This window comes from Poecilia formosa, unplaced genomic scaffold (genome assembly GCF_000485575.1).
Source record: "Poecilia formosa unplaced genomic scaffold, Poecilia_formosa-5.1.2 Scaffold47, whole genome shotgun sequence".
In the NCBI taxonomy this organism is placed as follows: Eukaryota; Metazoa; Chordata; class Actinopteri; order Cyprinodontiformes; family Poeciliidae; genus Poecilia; species Poecilia formosa.
In genome coordinates, this window is record NW_006799986.1 from 512429 (window position 1) to 521273 (window position 8845).

An 8845-nucleotide genomic window follows, 5' to 3' on the forward strand; every position below is an offset into this window, starting at 1 on the left:
GAGTGTTTTATCCTTGGGATCCACCAGTATTGGAGTTCAAAATGCACCCAGAAATTTTTAATTGTTCATGGTCTTTAACCAAAGACATAAGAGAAATCCTCCAACCACTAACATCCAAAACCACTCCATTTTTGTTTACATTTTGTGAAGAAAGGCAGATAAGCTCAGTGTCTTTTTCAGAAGTTTTGTGTTGTTTCCTTCAGTGGTTCTTGGTGAAGCACCACCACAAAGGGGGTGGGGGTAACAAGTTGCTCAAAGGATTTGGTTGATTTGAAAGTGCAGCGTGAAAGAACCGCAGCAGATGAAAATGGAACAAATGTTGCAGTTTTGTTGTTAATTAAACCGAGTCTACAGGACTATCAGGTGGGTAAACACCCTCCGTTTCTCTGTAGCTGGATTCAAAGTTTCAAGGGCCACAGCACACGGATATATCCACGACGTTTGCCACAACTGTCACATTCCTTGTTTCAAGGCACTACTGGACCACAGACTACATCAGCAGTATTTTTCCTGGGCTAAGGAGAAAAAGTACTGGTCTGTTGCTCAGTGGTGTAACACCCAAGCAGCTGCTTCGATGCTGTAATTCATGCAAAAGGAACCCAGACGTACTGGGAGCAGATACTGCGGACGAACCTCTCAGCAGGCACCACATTTCTGTATTAAAAATATTGATTGTTTTTTAGAACTGAATTATTGAGGTGTATCGGGATAAATCTCACTTCGTCCAGATTTTACAGAGATGTCTGACGAGAAAAACAAAACAGGGAAATTGTACCGACTCTAAAATCTGTAATCTGCCTTTAGGACTGGGCTGCGCTGCGAGGGAGCTAAAAAAAAAAAAAAAAAGAGAAACCTGGGTTTAGCTTTGACGTTGGGAAGGTTTGAGTCGTTTGTCAGGTTGGCACTTTAGCGCGGACAGACACACAGCACATAACTCCATGTCAGCAGTGGAAGTGTTTGTTTTGGATACTGTCCGTGTTTAGTAGATGTGTCCAGCAGCCAGACTTTCTTCACAGTGACACATATGACTTGTGTCTGGCTGCAGCCCAATAGGTTTTGTTTTTGAAATTTCGTCAGTAAGAAGAGATGTGCTGATAGAAGCAACACTGGTGTGTCCTTACACCAGCTGGAACTCAACTCCCCTAATAAAACCTGCCTATGTTTACAGGTGTAACCTCCAGACAATGGGAATATAAAGGCATCATTGGTATGCATACTGGAGCTGCTGGCAGAGTGGATGGACAGCGCTGTAGCTCAGACTACAGGGTGGAAACCATGCAGGAATCTGAAGTCCGTAAACTGGCAGAGAAGTATGGCGGTGGTATACGGTTTAAGGGCAGCGCCCGGAGGAATCCAACAGTGACGGTCAGGAGAAGAATGCTGAGCTCGGTGCCAGGGAGCCTCAGTGGCGGCAAGTTTCCACACCGCAAGTCTGTGCAGGGATATCCGTGAGGATCAGGGTGACCTTGGCGCGACCCGCTTACTGATCATACATTGAACATTCAGTGGTATAATTAAGTCAGAAGTTCTGGTTTTTGCTTCTTCTGCTGAAAAGTTTCTATTTTCAGCTTGTTTGGACCTAGCTGACTGGGAACATCCATCTTTCTTCACACCCTGTGTTGATTAATAGTCATGATGGAGGTACTGAATCCTTCCCATTGTTCCAGCTGACAGCTCTCTTGTTGGAGCAACGTTTGCCGTCAGTCAGCAGCTGCAGCAGCTCAGTAAGGTCGGGGACCTCTCCTTAAACTGCACACTTGTTTGCAGAATCGCACTAATGCAATCATTTGTTTCAAGAATGAAAATCAGAGGAAGATTTCACTCTTCTTTCTTGAACATTGGCTGATTTTGATATTTTTCCTCCACTTACTCTGGACCAGCATGTATTAGTGATTGAAAATCCAGTCTCATTTCCACCACTATATCAGCAAACAAGCAGATCCCAGTAACAACATTAGCTTGCTTCCACCAAAAGAACTTTCATTCTTGAATCGCTCCAGTTTGGGTGCCTTCAAACGTTGGTGCTTTGTTGAGAGGTGACACCCGTTTCCACCAGTTTGGGGAACCAAGGACAGAGAGCGTTACATGCAATGTGGTAGGATGGCGTAGCAGCAAAATTTCCACATTCTCCTGAATGTAGAAATTATTTCTATACAATTAATCAATTCAATGGCTGATTACCAAAATAAGTCAGTTGCAGCCCCAAAACAAGTAATGAAATTAATTTATGAACTATACATAGATTATATTGGACCGAAAGCGAGTTCATAAAGCTTCAGAGGTTTATTTTCATGAAACACAAATCTTCCATTCATCTCCACCTTGCCTCACAGGACTTACTCTTCGGCTTATTCCTCAATGATCTCCTTCGTCTTGTTTGGTTTATAGATGAGGTGTTTGTTTCCACGCTGGCTCAAAGTCGTCCAACAGAGTCTTGTTCATGACCTCCTGTCTGGTTCTCCACAGCTGCAGTCGTAGGAGTGATGCTGTGGAAGACAAAGACTTCAAGTTGGAGCGGATGTCCGACGTTCCTGAAGGGCAGATAAACTGTCATCCAGCTTTTCCGGAGATTTTACGAACATTCTTGCCTACTGGTGGAGTTTGCAACAATCATGACGTTTATGAGGATTCAACATGTGGCTGGAACACAGAAGAACTTGGACTGAAGCTGCAGGTTTTTGTCTCACTGTGTCTCATCTCATATAATCTGCCTGCTGTATCCAGCAGGCAGATTATATTACTAAACCTGGAGAAAAAAAGGTGTAATTACAAGATAATTAGATGTATCATATCCTGACCATCCCAGCGTGAGGAAAGTTGAACCAGAGTGCAAGTAGTTACGCAAGCTTTCTGCCTCTTTTTACAACATTAATCATCTAATTGGAATAATAGTAACTTAAAACGACTAAATGTTTTCATGTGCTAGTGATGCAGGAGCAAAGCAGGACAGTCGTCCTTCCATCCCTGAGAACGCCCTTGGACTCACACTGACGCTGTCCTTCTGGGACTTGGTTACCTCAGAGAAAGAGGTTAAAGTAACAGAAACTCAGTAATAAAAACATCCCACAGAGTCATTTTCAGCTCCTGTTCTATGGCTGAATTACCTGGAGATTTTCCTTTGTGATTTCAGCCGTTTCCTGCACAAAAACACTTATGCAACACGCCCATGTTCACATAATGTTCTTCTGCTAGATTGCGGTATCATTGTTGTGTAGTCTTCAATTACTAAATTCCCACAATGGACATAGAAATGAGTTTAAGGGAATATTTTTACTTTCTTGCAAGATATCAAATAGTCAAATGTTCCTGTCCTCATGTTTTCCAGGCCTTCATTTGACTGGCATGGCTAGTCGGTCCTCTCTACAACAGGTGCTGCTTTGGCTGGCTTTGGAATCCAGAGGTAGCATAGCGACAGTAAAAGAAATCATCAAAACGTATGTTATTAATAGGGAAAATGATGAAGACACAATAGGAATCCCAACTCGGGCATCAATGAGCAACACAATGGAACCAAGTAGGACACATTTATGGCAAAGTTTTCATCTTGAATGTGATTTTAAACAAGGGACATTATTGAAGGAAGAGAAATTACTTTGACACCTGACAGACGGACACCCTGAACAAGGATTTAAAAGCTCCCCATCTGCCGTTAGCTCAGTGTGGTGGAAGACCACTTGGACCTCTAATTCAAAAACAGTATAATATTTTGGCAGCTTTCAGAAAGACAGGCCTGAAAAAGACACTTCTGACCAAGTAAGATATGCGATGGAAAGAAGTTGCATTATATACACGCAATTCGTCATTCATTTGGCTCAGACACTGAGAAAAGATGAGTCAGTGGTGCATAAAATGTATCGTAGGAGTAAGAAATTCTGATTTGTTTCATATTCTCTTTCACAAACCCGACGCTGAAGAAACATGGAAAGTCCAAGCTCGCCCTTTTCCCATTAGATTATGTTTTTGTTGACAAAATCTGGTTTCTGCAGTGAAACTAAAACAAAATGGAGTCTGGTGGTCTCTGAAGAGATGTACCCCCTCCATGTATGGTAACTGCCCCGGTGTAGTGCCCTTTGGCTAAGACAGGCATGAAAACTGTGCCTTTTATAACCAATACGACTACTCTGGCACAGAGAAGCGATCCTGCATGTCCGACAAAATACAGCCTATTTCTGAGTATTACTGATTCACTTATTTAACTATTCAGACAAATTAGTTTTACAGATTTTTCACTTTTCCAGTATTTCTGACTACAAGATTTCAGTAATTTAAAATTTGGCACAAATACTTATCACACTTTGGTTCATGTAATGTTACATCATGAGATTGGTGGCCTCTTTTTGTTGTGGCGTCTTTTCCCAACATAAATGAATAGTGCGGACAAGTCGTGTTTTGAACTTCTGTGATCTTGACATTTGGAATATCCAGCTAAGATTTAAGAGATAGAACTCTAACTGAGTTTTAGATCTGGTAAACCAGCAGAACTGTTTCGTCGTGTTTATGAAAAAGGAAGAAGAGAATCCGATTGAAATCCCACAGCGCAACAGACAGGACTCCAAACAGAGCTTGAAGTTGGCTACACGCCATGTGGCGTTCTTATTTCACTCGGCTGCAGGACAGGGATGACTGTTAAAGCTGGAAACAAATCCCCATTAATGACGCACAAGAAGAGGTGTGTGGGTGAGGGACGAAAAGTCAAAACTGGAAGAGTTCAAACAAGAGCTGGTGCAGCGGAAGAAAGTGTAGCTGAGACAATAAAAGGGTGAGTGGTGGAAGAATAAAAGGTTTTGGCCTGGAAACTCCAGCTTCCCTGCAAATCTTTAGTTTGGCCTCTTTGTGTGAGATGACTTCACGCGGCGCACCTGAATACACAGATTTACACACAAGCTTGGCTGCAGCTTCTGAAGCAGAGTGTCTGAGATCACGCACAGCTGCTGGGAATCAGCAGAGCTCCCTGCTGAAAAGGCCTCAAAACGCCAAATCTCTGCGTGATTCTTCATCTCTGCACACTCTACTGCATTTCTCTGCTTTGATTTTACTGTAATAGATAACATTTCACCCAGATTACACCCTGAACCTTTCTCCAAAAGAACTTGCCTACAGAAAGCTTCACTTAGTTTTTAATATATCAAATTTTAAATTAATTTGACAAAAAAAATTTGCAACAGATGAAGAAAGATGAATCTTTGTGTTTAGCGAGAGTAGAACAGATTTCTTTTTAACAGCAATAACAATCTAAAGACGTATAATCAAGGTAATGAACACAACTCTTTCAGTGAGAGACTGTTGCATCATGGGAGCACAAAGGAGCGTTATCACAGGTCCTTCCTCCCAGCTGCTGCTAGACAGACATAAGAGCTCTTTGGACCTTCCCCAATGGTTCTTAATAATTATGGCTAAGCAAAGATTAAAAACCCAACTAATGTTTTTAAATGTAAATATAGACAAATCCAGGTTTTAGCAGTTTAACCCTCTTATGACCAACCTGTCGGCGCCGACAGCATTGCGCATGTGTAATTCCCATTACCGTAATTTATGAACAGTTCAACATATCAAAAAAATTCCAAAAGTGCAGAAAAGCTGAGACATTGCGCTTTCAGGGCATATATGATATATTACGGTAGCCACCCGGGAAAGTTTGATATGAGCTTGACCAATCACAAGAAAGATTCTCCGTTGTGTCATATTTGTCACCCAACCTACTTTGTATTGTACCTCCTGAATGGTTGGCCGCATTCCAAAAAATTCAAAAAATATTAGAAAGTGCATAGAATAATCTTTCCAACGGTGTATCACATGTGCATGTTGCAGCAGATATTAGAGTAAATATTTCCGTTACGTAATTTCAGTGGAGCAGCGGAGCGAGAGAGAGAGAAAACGGCAGAGGACGAGTTGAAATCGTGCAGAAAATTATGGAAATGTCTAAAAGAAAATCCACCAGACTGATAAATGGTCCCAGAAGGCTGATGTCTGAAGGCTGTGAACATGAGAGACATATAACCAGCGAACCAGGTTGTGTAAAATATTTGTACAAGCTAACGTTAGTCATATGAACGCTGCACAGCCATTGGCTAACTGTTAGCTCCATCTTGATTCCTGCATAATTTGTGCAATAATTATTTATTATGCTGAAAATAAAATTGTGGCCTTCCAAAAATAATGTCCTAAGTAATATTTTTACCTAACATGATTTTGGCAAAAAGAAAAAAAAAATCACCACCACTTTTTCTTCTGCCAAAAGATGAATTGTGAGGAAAAAAACAATAACAAATCAGCCAAGTGAGGGATTGGTGACCTGTCCAGTGTGTCCCCTGCCTCTTGCTCCTGACCACTGGAGACGGGTACCAGCACCTCTCAGCCTGAAGTGTGATAGATAAAGTTTGGATGGATCCAGATTGGGATTCTGTCTGCAGCTGGAGAGGAACTGCTTTAGAGTCTACCACAAAAAATGAAAACGCCTGAAATAATTAAATAAAAAAACAGGCATAAAAACTTGTAAATTGGAGGCCAGGCTTCACAGTTTTCTCTGCATTTATGTAATAAAGCTGAAAGTTGTAATTGTTCATCTGAAATTGTTTGCCCCCGTCATCAGAAAGTTTTTGTTCAGTAATAAACCTGAAAATTCCAATTCCAATTTTTGTTTTTTCCTCTTTAAACTGTTTGTTCACAATTTTTAATAGATAGAAATGTTAAATAACCATCAAATACTGAAAGCTGAGGTTGTTCTGGAAAAAAGAGCAAAAATTCAGACTCATTGCACATTTTTTGAGAATTTTACAGCCATAAAATCAAAAAAATACCAGGCGGCCCAGTTACAATTATGGTCTTAAGAGGGTTAAATATTTAAGAAATCATTACATTGAATTCAATGTAATGTCAATCATGACATTGAAGGTACTGCAAAAATATTGCAGTACCTGTAATATTTTTAAAAACCAAGTTTTGTTGAAAATATTGTTTTTGTTTGTTCTAAAATAAAGAGAAACAAACATGCGGTTCCTTAAATTTGACATTTCCTAGGTTACTAATCAAAAATTATGTCTTCTTTCAAAAGGTCAGGTAACATTTGTAGCTCTAACTGAATTTTAGTTAAATGGACAGAGGACAAAAATGGTTCATTGGATTGTAAAGGTTGCAGACCCCTACTCTAGAACAATTACTGACAGAACAAACTCAATGAAATGTTTACCTTCCTGTTGTTTTGCAGATTATACATATTATTCTAAATAATGTGTTTTTATGGACAAATATTCAAAATTTGTACAATTTTTAAATTGCACATTTATTAGAACCCGAGAATAGCTACTACTAATAATCCTACAGAAGCCAGCTTTATTATGTTCTTTCAAAGACACCAAAACTAGATTTTATGCATGAAACAGCTAAATTATTAGCTACCTACACAATATATGGTTCAACCAAAACCTAAAAGTATAACCTCAAATTAGAAAAAAGATGTCTGGCTGAATTGGTGTAGCTGCTCTACATCAGGAAACTCCCATTATGAGCCATAGGCCTTAATGTTACTGGTCTGCACCTAAATCAACCACATCTGAACCTTTAAAACATGAAAGTAACAATTATTACCCAAAAGAAAAACATGGCAGTGGTATATTACACTGTTGATTGTTAGAACTGAAATACCCGGAACGTTTAGTTTTTAGTGCTCAGTTGGCGGCAGTCTACTACATGGCTGGAACTCATTGGAGTATTTCTGATGTGCAATTGTACTCACAGTTACCTCAGGAGATCTCATCCGTGATATCCAGTCAGTTTCAAACCCTTATGTCCAGGTAGCTTTAAGGTTCTGGTTCTGGTTCTCTGCCCAGGCTGGAATGAACATGGGCCTCAGGGTTAGCAGAGACAGCTTCCTGAGCCCTTCCGTGGCATCTCTTCAAAGCCCTACATTAGATTTTACACAAATCCCAAATTAGTTCACAAAACAAAGTACAGTCATGAAACACAAACTCCCATAAAATGCTTTCAGAAACTGCTTGCCCAGGAGCACATTGAAGCTAACAAAATAGTAAGCATGGGCATCGCCTTCCTAACAATCTAGGCTCCATAAAAAAGTGACAGCACTAAACAATTTTCTTAATCTAATTTACAACAAATGACATCAGACGTCCGAACATTAAAACAAGTTACTGTTAAAACTAAAACTCACACTAGAAAAATCTTTAACGAAGCGCCGCCATTCTTCCTTTCCGTTTCTTCACGTATCCTCTTTCCCTATCGGACTTGATCAAGGTCCCGCCCCCTCAAACTTTAGTCTTTCCTGATTGGTCAACTGTTACTGACAGACACCTGTTCGTCCAATTGCATTACGGGGGAGGAGGGAAAACGGTCTTACGAAATCCAAGGTACACGGACCTTACCAAGCTCCGCCCAGAAACGCCCCCTAAAATCCCACGTGGCTGCATGTCTCACAAACAAAGCCTCGCGGAGCTTAGGTTCTATGTGTAAACATGGCGTCTTTCGTTTCGACTGACTCTCTGCAGAGTATTTCTGAGTCGATTAGTGTAGCATTTCTGCCAGATTTTCAAAAAATATCAGCCGACAATGGACAGGGGAACCAACAAGTTGATATCATCTTTTTTAGACGACATAAAGATGTTTGAGCCACGCGATGCCTCCAACATTGTGCGCGTTGCAGCTAAATGCTACCGGTCGATGAGGAAAACAGCAGATCCTCACACCCTCAGCATAAATATACTGTGGACAAGATCACTGATGCCTCTTGTTCTTGCAAGGCTGGGTAAGTCGGGCATTCATGGTTTTGACGGTTACTTTTGAAATCAGTGATTTCTGTTGGCAAATGTTTGAGTGTGCCTAGGCCTGATACACT

The 8845-nt window shown here is 40.6% G+C and overlaps 1 long non-coding RNA gene across 1 annotated transcript; it reads right to left on the bottom strand.

The window, feature by feature from the left end:
- Positions 1-2264: 2264 nt before the first annotated feature.
- LOC107836266 (uncharacterized) lies at positions 2265-8344 on the bottom strand. The gene is made up of 2 exons (XR_001662144.1): positions 8165-8344; positions 2265-2746 (listed from the first exon to the last, which is right to left on the bottom strand). It is a non-coding gene; the product is annotated as an uncharacterized LOC107836266 (long non-coding RNA).
- Positions 8345-8845: the final 501 nt, after the last annotated feature.